Source organism: Mus caroli, unplaced genomic scaffold (assembly GCF_978045245.1).
Source record: "Mus caroli unplaced genomic scaffold, Mus_caroli_1 scaffold_4, whole genome shotgun sequence".
NCBI lineage: Eukaryota > Metazoa > Chordata > Mammalia > Rodentia > Muridae > Mus > Mus caroli.
The window spans coordinates 126,840,603-126,858,407 of NW_028227259.1; positions in this window are offsets into that span (position 1 = coordinate 126,840,603).

A 17,805-nucleotide genomic window follows, 5' to 3' on the forward strand; every position below is an offset into this window, starting at 1 on the left:
GCCTTGTCTCCACCCATGTGGGGCTAATGGTTGGAAAAAACAAAACAAAACTCCAAGCAAACACTTCAGAGTTAAAGCAGAGGAAAATGGACAAAAACAAACAAACAAACACACACACACACACATTGACTAGTGATGGAAAAACGAAAGTATATTTTTGTTCTGGATGCTTCTCCGATGCTTTTTTTTTTCTCTCTCTCTTCTTTTCCTGAGCTAAATGTTTGGTGTATTTATAGACTTCAGGGGGAGTATTTAAGGGTAGCCAGTGATAGAGCTGCCTCTGGGGCCGTTACAAAACTCAGAACCATTCGGGAAAAGGTTGACGGGAGGGTGGGAGAGGATGAGAAGAGGCCAGGAACAGAGGGACACAGGTGGGCTTCATCCCTCGAGTGACCAAGACCTTCTCAGTCTCCTGAACAGATGACATCACATGACCAAGGCCTTCTCAGTCTCCTGAACGGATGACGTCACATGACCAAGGCCTTCTCAGTCTCCTGAACGGATGACGTCACATGACCAAGACCTTCTCAGTCTCCTGAACGGATGACATCACGTGACCAAGACCTTCTCAGTCTCCTGAACGGGTGACGTCAGGGCAAGGTCTTTGATAGGGCCCCCGATGGAATGACAGAACCCAAAGGATGGGTAAGCCGATGAATGAACAAGGAAACCGTGGTTCGTGCTTTGTACTGTAAAAACGAGAGTCTGCCTAAGAAGCAGAGAAAATAGGGGCTGGAGGGCTGAGTCAGTGAGGGGCTTGCTGTGCAGGCGTGAGGACTTGATTTAAATCCTTAGAGTCTATGGGGAAATGTCAGGCATGGAAAGGGAGAATCAGGAGGACGCTTGGAGCTCAATGGTTCGTCAGTCTAGGCCAAAATGATGGGTACCAGGTTCAGTGAGAGACCATATTGAAAGTAACTTAGGTAGCGCTGGGCAATGGTGGCGTCTGCCTTTAATCCCAGCACTCAGGAGGCAGCAGAACCAGGAGGGACTCTGTGAGTTCGAGGCCAGTCTGGTTTGCAGAGTGAGTTCCAGGGCAGCCAACGCTACAGAGAAACCCTGTCTCGACAGACAGACAGACAGACAGTAATTGAGAAAGACAGTGGACATTGATATCTGGCTTCCATTAGTATGGGCACACATGTGCATCTGCAGGTATCTGTGTATATAAACACACACGCATGAAGTACTGGTACATGCTGCACCATGGACGAACCCGTAGGACGCTGTGCTGAGGGAAAGACCCCATCCCAAAGGACATATATTGAGCAAGTGAGCATTCTAGCAACTGAGCCATCTTCTAGCCTTCTTGCCTTGTCCACTGCTATGTTGTTCAGTGCCTAAAATGGTCTGGCACTTAACTGGTGTCTATCAGATGCCCGTGAGCACAAAATAGGCTAAGGTCAAATCAGCTTTTATTTCTTGGGTGCCACTAAACAAAAACATTTTATGGCGTTGCTTTATACATATGTGTCCACCTACTGTATGCCAGGCACTACACGTACAAGGGCCACAACAGTACAATAGTACAGAACAAGACAGACCAAAAAATCCTGCCCGATGGGGCACGTTTTCATTACAACAACAGAATAGTGTCAAACAAATGTACTGTTGCTATTTTGATAGAGAAGAAAACAGAGTGAGGTCTCAAAGGGTCACAAGGCTACTCAGTTCACTCTGATACCTAGCTTCACCCCACGTCCTAGCAGGTGTGGAGTTTTGCCCAGAGACGGGCCTCAGTGGTTACAGAACTCAGGCCCTGACATTGCTTCTCAGAAGGACCAAACTTGCCCTTCTGGGAACAGGACCCAGAGCAATGGAAACAGGCTAATCCCATGACCTCAATGTCCCTGCCTGCTCCCTCCCCTCTGCCCCCAACTCCATGACGAAGGCTCACACCTGGGGTATTGTAGATTTGAGCCACAGATCTTAGTCACCCCACTAGCTTATCGGCATGTGACATCCCCGAGTGGCTGAGGCCTGCGGGCCAAGCAAAGAATTCAGCTGGAGTAAAAATAAACCGATCGAATTCCTTGGCAGCCCCCTGCCCCTCTCAGCCGGCCATCCAGGCAGCAGAGGCTGCCAGGGAAGGCAGGGGGAGGGAGGGGGGAGGAAGCTAGCAGTGTTGCTGTCCAACCCTGAGAAAGAGAGAGAGAGGGAGAGGACAAGAGGGAGGGAGAGAGAGAGATGGCCTTATATGGGAACATAGGCAGACAATATGTGGCAATGGCTTAGAGGGCAGCAGAGGTCAGATACCAGACAGATGGAAGAAATTAAACATGGGACACAGCAGGTTCTGGGCCCAGAAAACAGCTCTTGTTTCACAGTGAGGCTACACAAAGCCTGGCCTGGTTTCCTTTCTTTTTTTTCTTCTTCTTCTTCCCTAAACAGCAAGACTTTTATCCAAAACTCTCCATGACTTTGTTTCTGGCTCCCTGCTCCATGGTTGGCTGACAGAGGTCTCAGGCCTTTGGAAGTCATTTATTTGAAGAACCATCTACCTTGTCACAGAACACAAGGAGAAAGAAGCACATACAAGTCTCCCAAAGCACATACATTAGTGGGTAATTGTTGTGATTGTAAAAATATAAAGAGCTAGTAAGATATGTTCTATAGGGGTGTGGTGAGGTGTGGGGGAAGAGGGTGTCTCAGAGGGTCCATGCCAAGGCATCCCTCCCCTCTGAGGGACCAGCCACACAACGGTATAGTATAGAATAGAGTTTATTCAGGGCATGGGGAGGGGAGTTAAGAGAGTAGCAGAGGCAGAGAAAGGCAGAGAAAGGGAGAGAGTAGAGAAGAGGCCAGCCATGAACATGTGGAGAGTGGGGAAAGGGTATGGGGAGAGAGGGGGAGCAAGGGGGGCAAGAGAGCAAGAGAGGTAAGAAGAGGCAAGAGAGAGAGGAGGGGCCAAGCAGTCCCTTTTATAGTGGTCCAGGCCTACTTGGCTGTTGCCAGGTAACTGTAGGGAGGAGCATACCTGGCTGTTGCCAGGTAACTGTGGAGGTGGAGTCCAGACAGAGTACCAACAGTAATGACATTTTCAAACAAACAAACAAACAGAACCAGCCATTCAACAAATACTGAGACTCACTTATTTTCGGACCTTGCTCCAGAGGCTGGAAAGACTTGACCCATATTTCAACAAATAAAAATATTTGCTCAACTCTGCCCATGTTCATTACTACTGATGATGCAGAACATTGGCAGAGAGTCATCTGGCCTCTGCCCTCATAGACTCAGGAAACTGAAAGGAGGCAGAAATGACAGATAGGGATGAGCCCTCGGTTCTGAAGACAAGCTCTTCAAGTAGCGCCCATGAATATCTCCATTTAACACAGGGCATTTCAACTTTGCCGTGGTGGACACTGAGGCTGGCAGGTTTCTGAGTTCGAGGCCAACCTAGTCTACAAAGTGAGATAATAATAATAGTAATAATAATAATAATAATAATAATAATAATAATAAAGGAAGTAGGGGAGCTTTCTTATCCCTCCAGTCACCTCGCTCCTTCCCGTGGCCAGTTAGCTCCTGCAGCGCATGGGATTACTTTCTGATTTGCCGCCCTTCTGAAGCCCTTCTGGAATCTCTAAAATTATCCCTGACATTTCAGAAGAATTTTTTTCTTACATTTTTATTTCTCATCACATTCATGAAGCACTATCAGCTACAGAGTCAATCACGCCCCCCCGCGCCCCCCCGCGCTCCCCGCGCTCCCCCCCACCGCGCTCCCCCAAAGTATGGGTTATTTCCCCTACTTCCCAGCATAGAGCCTGGAGAGAGGAAGAGCTGAGCTGGTCGACCGCACAGCTGGCTGGCGGGGACACAGCAAGCACCCCCTCCAACCCCTCGCTGACTTAATTCTGATACATTTCCCCTTTACTTTTAGTAACAAAATGGAATCCAGCTTTTGTTGCACAAGACCGAAATGTTTAGTTCGCTTATAATTATTGTATGTCTGATGAGTTTGCATGCAGGAGCGCGCACGTCACAACAGGCGTGTGTGGCCAGGGGCTATCCTTTTGGGGGTCGGCTCTGTCTTTCCATTGTGGGGTTTGGGAGATGGAAGTCGGATCATATGCGCTTGTACAGCAAGCACTGCGCTGCCCTGCCAACCCACATGACAGAAATTAACTAAAACTTGTATATGCAAAGATAGGCAACCGGGTAGCGATGAGGTATATGCCTGAGAGTCCGGTGTTCACCAGGCTGAAGCAAGAGGATCATGAATTCAATGTCATATGAGCCACATGGAAAGACCCTACCTCAAAATACAGCCATACATAGAAAAATGACAATTGAATTTACTGCATAGCTGAGCTTCTGATACCAGTGTCTGTACTTCCCCAAGTCGAGCCATTACAAGCAGTGCCACCACCCTAGGTTGATTCTGTGTAGAGGAACAAACCCACAGCCTTGCGCAGGCTAGGCAAGCACTCTACGAACTGAGCCTCATCTCCATCCCCTTGGCCCTATAGATAAGCAACCAATGTATTCATAATGGCAAGAAAATTGCCAGCTCTCGATTCCCATTTAGCCTCATATCCAACAGGACGGCCCTTGCAGACCTCGTCCTACCAAATGAAATTGAACCTCATTGGTCCTGATTGGCCTGATGTGGTCATGTGCCCACCTTCCACCAATCACTGGAAAGCGGGGACAGGCCGGAAAAAGAGGAAGGGACAAAGGATTAAAAATACGTCCTCTCGAGGACGGTTGGCTGATGTTATCAGGAAAGAGCCTGAATGCTGAGTGAGCCTTCTTCTCATGAAAAAGGTGTTTGCTACTTACAGTGGTCCTGAGGCATGCCCTCTTTTGGGCAAGGCCTCCTTTAAACGCTCTTCCTCGGTTCAAATGGACATTTGCGTCCCGGTTGAGCCTCCTGGATTCAACATCCCTGGGTCTCATTGAAACGGTTTGAAAGTTCCTGGTACACAGAGAATCTGAATCACATACTGCAGCGCTGGGGCTGAACGGACGACCAGGAGACACTGCGCTTGAACCTCAATCTTTAGAAAACAGTTGGGATTGTGGGGTGGGGACTGTCAGTAGCATAGCGGCCACCTCTGAATGGCGGGTTCCTGAGAAATCAGGCCTGTGCTTTTCCTTTTCTTTGTCAAATTCTCCACCATGAGAAAGAGACAGAAGCGGCCATAGCGTAAAGGAAGTAAAGCGAGCCTGGTGTAATCATCCCAGGGCCCGTGGGAGACCAGAACCCGGACTTGATTCTTTCCTAGTCCCTCACTCCTGAAGGCAGGGACCACAGTATCAGAACGGGTTATCGCTCTCTGTAAGCTACAGTAATGGCAGCGGGGATCACCAAGACACTACTAATCGCTTTCCCACAAAATCAAGTCTCTAGTTGATAACCTGGTCTAAGTCTTTATGGCAACCTCATTGTCCCCGCTTGAGATTGGGTTAGGCGGAGTCATGTGACACTTCTGACCAATGAAATGAGAGCGCAAATGGGTTCCAGCCCCTTGGAAGTTGGTGAACAGCTGACCGCACCACCTTGCAATCTTGTTACATCCAAGTTACATGTTCCTTATGTTGGAGCTAATTTGAGTCGAGCTTTGTTATTACATCATCCTCTCCAACCCAGGCATCTGCTGAAGACATTGCACATGCAAACTGGCCAAACAGCCATCAGCAACAGGGAGTGGGTAGCAGAGGGTGGAGTGGGTAGCAGAGGGTGGTGGGAAGCTGCTCCTGGCGCTTCCATTGATAATCCTCTGAGGACTGTGATTGATCAAAAGCGATTCCAGTTCTAGAAGGAATCCTTAAGCGCTGGTGCAGGCGCTGAGACAGAGAAGCAGCCTGCCTAACTATCTGAATGCAGGGCTGATACCTGGGCTAGAAATTATCTTGTATTATTGCATCAAAACACTCCGCAAGGAGCCAAGAGGACCACTCAGCAGATAGGGAGCACTTGCTACTCTTAGAGAGAGGACCTGAGCACAGTTGCCAGTACCCACACTGAGTGTGTGTGTGTGTGTGTGTGTGTGTGTGTGTGTGACAACCACCTGTAACAACAGCCCTAGGGGATCCCACACTTTATTTCTTCTGGCCTCTGAGGGGAACTTGCACTCACATACACAACGGGACATAAACTAGCATATATGCACATAACTAAAAACAAACAGGCTGGAGAGTGGTTAAAAGCACTTGCTGCTCCTGGGAAGGACCCAGGTTCAATTCCCAGCATCCACATCAGGCAGCTCACGACCATCCTCAACTTCAGGTCCAGGGTGCCTTATGCCCTCTGGGCTTCCTGGGCATTTGCCTACGCATGGTACACACAGATGTGATGCACATAAACATACACAGGTATACACACCTATAAAATTAAATTAAAAATTTAAAAACCAACATGCTACAGGACATCTAGAGTGCATTGTTATTCTGCTTCTATTCCTGAGAATCCACTCTTAACCTCTAAGATCAAGCCAAGTAGCAAAGCAGATGAGTTTTAGGGGCCTCAGTTTCCTGACCTGTAAACTGGGGTGCTTAGGATGCAAATTCTCTCATATCAAGGCTCAGAAAGAGCTTTGTGAGACGTAAAACAGGTAAAAGGTCACCAATGCTCTGCAGCCCAGACACAGCAGTCATGCCTTTCAATGCTGTCTAAATTTGGGACGCTTGTGACCCTATATATGAGTCTATGGTTTAGACAGAGCCTTGTTCCGTTCCTTAGGTTTTGGAGACCCAACCTTTTCATCTGTATCCAGTGGGAAGATCTTGTTCTACTGTGCACTGAGGGTAAAATAACCTTATCTGGAAATAGCGACATACTGCATTATTATCTCACCAGGGTCAGACAAAAACAGTGCAGATGCCATACTGAATGTTGGTGCATTGCTGCCCTCTGCTGGTCATGCCCATAGCCCCTGGACAACAAGCAAGCCAAAGGCACAGAGTTATCTCTCCTTGGATTGAGCAGACAGTTGAACTGGGGACTAATCTCTGATCTGCATAACAAGAGAGAAAATGTACCTATGTGGTGTAGTTTGCTCAGACTCTCAGGGTTTTCCAAAGTCTGGGATCTCTCTCTCTCTCTCTCTCTCCTTTGCTACCTGTGATGGCTAGTGTTAGCTGTCAAGTTGACATAATCTAGAACCTCCTGCAATAGATGTATTTGTGCACACCCACAAGGGTGGGGGTGGGATGGGGTTATCCTAACTTGGCTCACTAGTGTAGAAACACTCTCCCGCTGTGGATGGCACCGATTCCCAGGGCTGGGCTTGTGGAGAAAGAGAAAGAAAGGGAGCTGAGCGTATTCCTCCTTTTCCTCCTTCATTTTAAATATTATTTATTTAATGTATATGAGTACACTGTAGCTGTTCTGAGACACACCAGAAGAGGGCATCGGATCCCATTACAGATGGTTGAGAGCCTCCATGTGGTTGCTGGGAATTGAACTCAGGACCTCTGGAAGAGCAGTCAGTGCTCCTAACCGCACATCCATTCTTTTTTTTTTTTTTTTTTTAAGATTTTATTTATTTATTATATGTAAGTACACTGTAGCTGTCTTCAGACACTCCAGAAGAGGGCGCCAGATCTCGTTGCGGATGGTTGTGAGCCACCATGTGGTTGCTGGGATTTGAACTCTGGACCTTCGGAAGAGCAGTCGGGTGCTCTTACCCACTGAGCCATCTCACCAGCCCCCGCACATCCATTCTTATCTCTCTGCTTTCAGAGTGTGGATGCGATGTGTCTCCATGCCACAAGCTCCCATTGCCTCGACTCTCTCTGCCATCAAAGATTCACCTTCAAATTGTACAGGGCAGTGGGCATGGGGGAATAAAGGGAGTGGGAGAAAAACCCCGTCCCTCAAGAGTTCTGGTGCTCTGGGAGGGCAGACACGGGAGGACTATCACACCCTTTCCATGCAGCCCTGGGTGAGTGTCTGAATGTAGGAAGCTACGGACCTATCCTATGGGGGTGGACAAGGGGCAGTCTTAGATCTCTGGGCCTCATGGAGGCCAGAGATAACAGGTTCTCAGTCTGGGCATTCCAGACACTGCTGGACACAGCAGAAGGGCTGAGAACAAATGGGGGCCCTGGGGGCGGCTCAGTCAGCCCCTGGGCCAAAGGGAGAAGGCAGGGAGAGAGGGGGCGCTGGGTGGTTCCCACACAGGCGAGAGTCCTTGGTCCTGTCCATGGTTGGAGAGCAGGAAGGCCTTCCTTCCAGCGGGAGGTTAGATGAGGCTCTTTAGAGAAAAGCCTATCCCAACATTCAAACACGGTGGGCCTTGATGAGCAGAGACAGTCTATAGTTTTAGAGCTTTATTGTAGAAAGGCAGGGAGAAAGAGAGAAGGTAGAAAGAAAGAGAGAGGCTGGTCATGGCCATGTGGAGAGAAGGGGGAAGGGAGAGAGAAAGAGAGCTAGAGATGAGAGTAAGAAAGGTGAGAGCTTAAAGAGAGTGAGGAGGGGCCAAGCAGCCCCTTTTATAGTGCACTGTGCTACCTTGCTGTTGCCAGGTAACTGTAGGAAGGAGCATACCTGGATATAGTCAGGTAATTGTGGGGGTGGACTCTAGCCAGAATGCTAGAAGTTTAGGACATTGTCTGCATGATTTATAGTCACAGAATTATGAAGTTGGGGGCTCTGCGGTGTCAGGCACTTGTCTCTGGGAACGTGGCTCACTGTTCTGTCCCTTGTAGAGTTTCCTAGTGGGTCTGTCTCTACTGGGTCACTAGAGCAAGCCTCATTCAACCAAAACAGGCTGCCTTTCACAGTCCCACAAAATTGTGATCCAGAATAAACCCATTCTTCCTAAGGAAGCTTTTGTTAGAGCAAAGAAGCTAAGAGAGCCTCAAACTGACTGGAGTTCTTGTCATTTGACATAAACCGGAGTAGGAGCCCCCAGACCCAAGGCCCTACATTCTGCTGGGTGCTAGGTGCTTACCTCTCTGGTGTCTTTTGTAAGGTAGGCTAGGAAACCAAAGCTCTGAGAGGTTAACACACTTGTCTGGGCTCTAACAGTCAATAAATGTGGACGCCGAACTTGAACTCTCTTGAGTTCAAATTCAGAGTAAAGATTCTACCACCAAAATTCAAAATGAGGCAAACCATCACAGTGACTTGTATTGAAACTATTATGTAAGAGTTCACTGAGAGAAATGGCACACACCAGCAAACCTGAAGGCGTGAGTTCAATTTCTGGGTCCCATACAGTGGGAGTAAAGAGATGGCACCCACAGATTATTCTCTGACCTCGACACACACACACACACTCGCACACACGCACACGCACACGCACACGCACACGCACACGCACACACACACACACACACACACACACACTATTGTGGGGCTATGGGCTATGCACAAACAACCTGGTCTCCAGTCGAGCTTAGGTCTTGAACCCCAGTGGGACCTGGTGGGTGGTAATTTCCACCTACATGGGATGGAAGTCATTTGATCATGTCTCCTGGACCCCTGGCTCCTGTCAAAGTTACTGCCCCTTCAGCCCTCCACAGGAGGGGCATATGACTATCAGTCACATAGACAATGTCCCAAGCTTCTGGCATTCTGGCTAGACTCCTCCCCACAGTTACCTAGCAACAGCAAGATAGCCCAGCCCACTATAAGAGGGGTTGCTTGGCCCCTCCTCGCTCTCTTAAGCTTTCACCTTTCTTACTCTCTAGCTCCTTCTCTCTCTCTCTTTCCCCTTTCTCTCCATGTGGCCATGGCTGGCCTCTCTCCCTCTCTTTCTACCTTCTCTCTTTCACCCTGACTTTCTACAATAAAGCTCTAAAACCATAGACTGTCTCTGATCATGAAGGCCCGCCATGCTTGAACAATGGGATAGGCTTTTTCCTAGCAAGCCGTGTCTAACCTCCCACCAGAAGGCCTTCCAATGCTGCAACCATGGACCCGGACTAAGGACTCTCGCCTGTGTGGGAACCACCCAGCACCCCCTCTCCCCCTGTCCTCTCCTGACTTCCCTTATCCCCAGGGCTGAGTACTGCCCTAGGGCCCCTATTCTGTTCTCAGCTCCTCTGCCATATCCAGTGTGGGATGCCGGAGGCTGAGAACCTGGTACCTGGGGCTGCCCCTTGTCCACCACCTGCCATGTGGGGTCAGTGGCCTAACACAGCCAGATTTCCACCCGGGGCCACATGGATATTGTCTGGCAGTCCTCCCTCATCTGCCTACCCAGAGCACCAGAACTCTGAAGGGACACGGGCACTCTCCCACTCCCCTCTTTCCCACACACCCACGGCCCGGCACACTATGGATCATTTGCAAATGCCACATGCTCTCACTTGAATAGACATAATCTTTTTTTAATTAAAAAAAAATCCCAGCCTGGTCTACATAGAAAGTTCCAGGTCCCTCAGCTCTGCAAAGGAAGATCTTGCCTCAGAAATAAAATAAAATAAAATAAAATAAAGCAAAATGATGGTTTAAACTAATGTGTGTTTTGAATGCCTAAATGTGCCAAGTGGTATTTTCTGGGCAAACCATGATGAAGCAATGGTAAAGGGAAGGTCTTTAGAACAGCTGCCATGAGCTGGTGATGGTATGGTGGAAGAATTCTGCTCTTAGATTTTTACCCCCAAAGAGTTAAAAAACAAAAACAAAAAAACAAAAAATAAAACAAAACAAAAAAAACCAGTTGCCCAAACACATCCTTGCAAAAGAGAACTTGCCTAGAGCAGCACCGTGCACAGTGACCCAAAGATGGAGCCGGTGCACTTAATCACTGAGCCAATCTCTCCACCCCTCTTTATAGTCTTCATAGAGAAGTCATGACTAGCCTCCAGCCAGCCAACAGTCTGGCCACACCAGGGTCTATTGACTTCAGGTTGAGGCTGGAAAGGAAAGCAGGGCATAGTCGTAGTCACTGTTGTATTGCAGTGCTGAGACACTGTGTCCAGCTCAACCCTTATCAAAGAAAGCATTGCTTACGGTTTCAGAGGCCGTTACTGTCATGGTGGGGAGTGTGGTAGCAGGCAAGTATGATGCTGGAGAAGCAGCTGAGAGCTACATCCTGATCCAAAATGAGGGAGGGAAAGAGAGAGAAAGAGAGAGAGAGAATGGGAGACTTTCAAAGAGTTCCACTCCAGTGACTAAGCACTCAAATATGAACCTATAAGGGCCGTTCTTATTCAAACCACCACGGGCATGCATGGCAGAAAAAATATATACTAGTCTATACACTATTTATTAAACAATAAATAGTGGAATTCTGAACCTGGATATGGACTGGTCACTATCCTTGTTTTCCAAGAACTTATAGCTCATCACCATCATCACCACAATCATCATCACTGCCACCAACATCACCATGATCATCACCATCATCACCGTCATCATTGTCATTACCATCATCATCAACACCATCATCATCAACACCATCATCATCACCACCCCCACCACCATCATCATCAACACCATCATCAATCATGTTAATAGTTGCAGTTCATTAGACTTTGGGCATGGTGCTTATTCTTAGAAATCTCACACAATTCCCTTAATGAGAATTAGGCAATCAGAGCTCTTTCTTTGTGAATAGCAACCCCAGGGACATTTGAGATTTAAAATGTGCATTTCAGAGAAACAAGTACTGATATTCAACTTGCTCTTCATCAGAGACACGCTGCTGAGTGGTAGATGGAGCCTAAAGGGAAGGCAACGGGCAGGGCATGTAGATGCTAAGTGGGAGAGTGTTACTGGGGGGTGGGTAAGCAAAAAGCAAGAGAGAAGATGGGTGTAAGCACCCGGGGAACGTCTTGAGTCCATAAGATGGGCAGTGAGAAGAAAGGCTTTAATGGGAGCTGTCTTAGTTAGGGTCTTACTGCTGTGAAGAGACACCATGACCAAGACAAGTCTTAGAAGGACTACATTTAACTGGGGCTGGCTTACAGGTTCAGAGGTTCAGTTCATTATCATCAAGGCAGGAGCATGGCAGCATCTAGGCAGGCATGGTGCAGGAGGAGCTGAGAGTTCCACCTCTTGTTCTGAAGGCAGTTAGGAGAAGGCTGGCTTCCAGGCAGCTAGGATGAGGGTCTCAAAGCCCACACCCACAGTAACACACCTACTCCAACAAGGCCACACCTCCTAATAGTGTCACTCCCTGGACCAAGAGTATACAAACCACCACAGGCGCAATGAGTTGGGTGGGAAAGCACAAAGCCCTGGGCTCGGCGGCCACGCCCTCTCCTCTTCAGCAGGAGTCAGGATCAAGGGTTTCTTTCCACTTCTTATTCTTGAGCCCTCCCCCCCTCACACACACACATTTTGAGCTTAGCCCCCTGACCTGTTCCTTGGCTCTCATCTCTCTTCCTGTTCACTGATCCTGCCTTTTCCTGCAGTACCATGGCCTGATAACTTAACCCTAGCTCCAGCCTATTCCATTGGCTTCTCCCTTTGGTCTGGGTCTCTTGAGACCTCTCTGATGGATACCCACAACACAGGCCCATGAGAGTCAAGGTCACTGGCATGAAGGTGCTGTCTGTCTACGCAGAATGAGTTTGCATTGTTAAGTGACTTGAGTGTATGTAACTGGCAGTAATCCTGTGTCACACTATGAGGATTTATTATGCTAAGGTGGGGGATGGCACTTCACAGAAAAGAGGAGAGAAGCAGCACTTAGGTCAGGATTGCTTGGGAGCAAGTCTCTGTTGGGGATATCCGGGAAAGAGATGAAGCTGGCGATTCCTCACTAATACAGAAGTGTTTCAGAGAGAGAGAGAGAGAGAGAGAGAGAGAGAGAGAGAGAGAGAGAGAAGTTTTAGGGTTAAAAAGGAGCTGCTATCAGGTACATATGGATAATGGATATATATTTTGTAGATTAAGCAAAAACCGACTACCATTCCACAAAGCTTAAATATAGAATTACCACATGATCCAGTAGTTCCTCTAGGGGCTGTTTATACCTAAAAGAATTAAAGGCAGGAGCTGGGTGTGCCAGCTCACACTATCATCTCAGTATTCAGGAGACTGAGACAGTACTGTTGCAAGTTCAAAGCCAGCCTGGGTTACACCTGAGGCCACGATAGACTACAGACCGAGGCTTTGTCTCAACAGAACAGTTAGGCATGGTGGTTCATATCTGTAATCTCAGCATTTACCAGGCTGAGACAGAGTGGGGACAGGGTCAAGATCACCTTGGGCTATGCAGGAAGATCCTGATAACAAAGGAGTCAGGGAGACATCTGAGACACAAGTGTGCTTTTCCACTGTGTGATGCATTTTCCCATGTTTTGATGCAGCAGGAAGCCTTCATAAAACCCCAAACAGATGTCAGGGCCATGCTCCTGGACTTCTATTCTTTACAAATTGCCTGGTTCCAGGCATTGCTATTGCAATAGTAAATGGGTGAAGACAGATGTTGTTGATGGTTGCATAACAACGTGTGCATACTTAATGTTACTTCACTGTATGTATGTATGTATGTATACACAGTGGAGTATTGTCTTAGTTAGGGTTTTACTGCTGTGAACAGACACCATGACCAAGGCAAGTCTTATAAAAAAACATTTAATTGGGGCTGGATTACAGGTTCAGAGGTTCAGTCCATTACCATCAAGGTGGGAGCATGGCAGCATCCAGGCAGGCATGGCGCAGGTAGAGCTGAGAGTTCTACGTCTTCATCCAAAAGCTGCTAGTGGAAGACTGACTTCCAGGCAACTAGGGTGAGGGTCTTAAGCCCACATCCACAATGACACACCTACTCCAACCAGGTCACACCTGTATTCCAACAAGGCCACACCTCCAAATGGTGCCATTCCCTGGTCCAAGAATATACAAACCATCACAAGTACACACACACACACACACATATATATACACACATACACACATATATATATACACATACACACACACATATATATGTATATATATTAGTGGAGTATATATATTAGATATTTTTATTTTATTTTTATGTTTTGTTTTGGTTTTTGGTTTTTCTAGACACGGTTTCTCTGTATAGCCCTGGCTGTCCTAGAACTTACTCTGTAGACCAGGCTGGTCTTGAACTCAGAAATCTGCCTGCCTCTGCCTCCCAAGTGTTGGGATTAAAGGCATGTGTCACCACTGCTTGGTTTATTTTATATTTTTTATGATTTATTTTTTATTTTATGACTACACTGTAGCTGTCTTCAGACGCACCAGAAGAGTATATTGGATCCCATTACAGATGGTCGTGAGCCACCACGTGGTCATTGGGAATTGAACTCAGGACCTCTGGGAGAGCAGACAGTGCTCTTAACTGCTGAGCCACCTCTCCAACCCTCCACTGTATACTTAAAAGTAATTCAAGGGCTGGCAAGAGGACTCGATGGGTAAAGGAGTTTGCTACCAAGCCTGAAGGCTTGCATTTGTCACCTAGACCAACAAGGTGGAAAGAAAGGACCAACTCCCACTCCTCTGATTTCCACACACATGCGGTAGCACACATGTACACACAAAGACACATACACACACACATCAATAAAAATAAATTCAAGCTTCATGTGCTGGCACGTGCCTGGAATTCTACTACTTGGGAGGTAGGACCTAAGATGGTCAGAAGTTATCTTCATAGGGAGTTTGAGAGTAGGCTGAGCTACTTCAGATCCTGTCTCAAAAATAAAATGAAAAACCAGGTATGGTGGTACACACCTTTGATCCCAGTGCTTGGACAGTAGAGGCTTGTGGATCTCTGAATTCAGGGCTAGCTTGGTCTACACAGGGCTGGAGGACAGCCAGGGCTGCAAATGAGAAACCCTGTCTCCAACAACTACAAAATTCTTTTGATTTATGGGAGTTAGAGGTTGGGAACCCATTCATCACTAGAGTGAGATTTCTTTTACGCTAGCTACACTAACAAAGAAGCTGTCAGGGCCCTTGCAAGCAGGGCAGGAAGAAAAAGGATAAAAAGAAATGGAACCTCATCTTATCAATTATCAAAAGCTTCAGTGCCAAAGAACTTCTAGAGTTGCTAGGAGGAAGATGACAGAAAGGGACCTGTGACACAGACTGTAGTAGCAGTTAGCCACAACCATACTGCAGAGCACACTGGCTATAAGTTTTAAAAAAAAAAAAAAAAGTCAGGTCACGTGACTTAACTCCCGTCAAGCCCTTCCTATTTGCTCTGCCACTCAGAGAATATAGAAGTCCCGCCTCTTCTCCTGGTCTTTTCTGAATGAAATCTTTCTTCAGGAGGCCCCTCCTCATGGTAAAATTCCCTTCATGCTTTTTTTTTTTTTTTACGTGGCCCCACGAGCTTTCATACCCGATCACATCCAGGTTAAACGGGACCAGCTTGATACAGGTGGAGGATAGAGGTATCTTTCCCAAGGGTTTCAAATAAAATTGGGGGATCTGAAAGGGCAGCTTTGGTGGCGCGTGACTGAACTCTCAGCGTTGAGGAGGCTCCGGCAGGTGAATCAGGAATTGGATCGGGAGTTGGAGGCTTGTTTGGGCTGAGTAGCAAGACACTGTCTTAAAAAATAACTAAATAATATCCAGACACGCCTTTAATCCCGGCACTCAGGAGGTAGAGGCAGGCAGATCTCTGGGAGTTCAAGGCCAGCCTGTTCTACAGAGTGAGTTCCAGCATGCCCAGGACTGTTACCCAGGGAAACCTTGTCAGAAACAAACAACAAACGAGGATTCTGTTATCCAAGAAAGGAAGAGTGGGCTCTGAGTGGGCCATGAGGGGTGTCAATTACATCTGGGGACTGGTAATTTGAGGAGGGTAAAGGAGAGTGATTGAAGCTGTTCTCCATGCCTGAGTTGACTTAGAGCTCACTTCCCTGCATCATGGGGCCAGCAAGGGTGTGAGAGTCAGAGAAATGTGGCTTAGGGGCAAGAGGCAGCAGGGACATAGAGTCCTCCTCTTGTTCCCGTGTCTGGGGTTCTGCTTGCAGTTGATGCCCATAACATACCCCGATGGCACCAACAGCTACAAATCCTAAGAGCCGCTCAACTTTTTGGGAAGCACTGGTGGGCCGTTAGGTTGTCCTCGGGGAAAGGCTCAATCCTGTCCCCTGGGCAGCCATGCAGACAATTGCAATAACAAATCCACGATCTCCAGTTTTCCACAGCACCCTGGAATTCCTGTGGTCCCTGTTGGCTCTCTTCCCCGGTTCACCATAGCAACAGCTTTGACTCTTCCTTACTCTTATCCCACGGCCTCGCCCCGTGTCTTCCCTCCCATCAGGCTCCTCTTCCTCTTCCTTCATGCAGAAAACAGAGGCCACCTGACTTGGGACTGTCTTCCCCTTCATCACTGACCTGGCACTAAACTCTCCTCTTTTTCCTTCCCAGCTAGCACGGGTAGTTGGTCTGTCCCATAGAACTTTCTATACCGTCAATGCCTAAAAGGAGAACCGCTAGGCATGTGCAGCCGGTGTGACTGAACACTTCAGGGTTTTATTTTATATTATTTTATTTAAATTATTTTTTTTAAATAGCCACATGTGGGAGAGGCTTAAAACTCAGCAAAAAGCCTTATTTATTTGTTTGTTTGTTTATCTAGTTATTTGAAAGCGTTTTTAAATCCGGAGTTTCCCCTTAGTCTTGTGCCACCGCTGAGCAGCAGGACCTAAGAACTCTGGATTAGAGGCGGAGGAGTGAAGGCTGAGAGGATTGCAGCCAGGATCCGCCACGGAGCCACAAAGTAGGGAAAGTACCACTTGGCATTGCTCTCGACGGTCGGCCACAATGAACTGTGCTGACACATGACACACCTGAGGGGCAGTCATCAATGCAGCCACGTCAGTGTTGACAGGGATGAACGGAGTTGGAAGGAGGAAGAGTCCAACACCAGCTGCTGAAGAGGGAGTGGGGGAGGTAAAACCTCCAGTGGTGACGTCATTTCATGACGTCATCGCTGAGCTATTGCAAAGGGCAACAACCTGTTACCTTTATTTTCTCCTTAATCCCAAATGCAAGCAGTCGAAACACAAAGAAGCCCATCCTGTGTAGCTGAACCAGTTCTCTGCTGGTGTTTCCATTCTGTCTCCTAGAACTAAACATCTTAGACCTGGTGAATTCAAGTACCACAGTCCCCCGTCTCCAGCCACCTCCACACCACTTGGCTAGCCTGTCCTTTCCAAAGTGTGTGACGTAAATGAATCCTTTCTCCCCAGATGCTGTAGGCTTTGTTCCTACGCCTAGCTCCCACTCTCACCGCGCTTAATCCTTGACTCTGTCCGGTCCCATGGTTTATCTGCCCACACTTGACTAAGTGCAGCTTAATGACAAAGCTCTGTACCAGCCCTTAAGTCTGTGACCCGCTGGCTTATTGGAGTAGCTTTCTTCCTATGGCTTCTGAGGGCAAGGTGCCTCCTGTCGCCCCCCCCCCAATTTCCCACTTGCCTCTTCTCATGGTCTGGTGTCATCAGGACACTTTAGATTCCCTCTGCTGGGCCTGCTGGCTGCTTCCCCTGAGGCTTCCAAACTCAAACTCAGCAGCAAGTCACATAATGCCAGGGGTCTCCCTCTACGCACACGCCAGCAAGGGTTTTAGAATCAGTAGTTTCCTCGGGGAGTGACAACAGGAAGATAATGGGGAAGTCTTGGGGGCTGGTCAGGGCTGGGGGATAGGGAAAGTGGAGGCAGTTGAGGGCAAGTCCCTGCTGATAAGCATTTACCAGTAAGGTTTAGTGCCCTGGGAAATGGCCTGGAAGAACCAGAAAGCATTCCTACCCAAGAGAGGACCTGGGGCCCCCTGGCTTCGGGTTTATTCTGAGAGGCGCACCCTCATGCCATCGTTCTTATCCCCCCTTTTGGAAGGTAGCTCCAGATGACATCTGTCCTGTGGCCCCATCCGTAGTCATAATGGATTTGGTCAGGGAGAAATGACC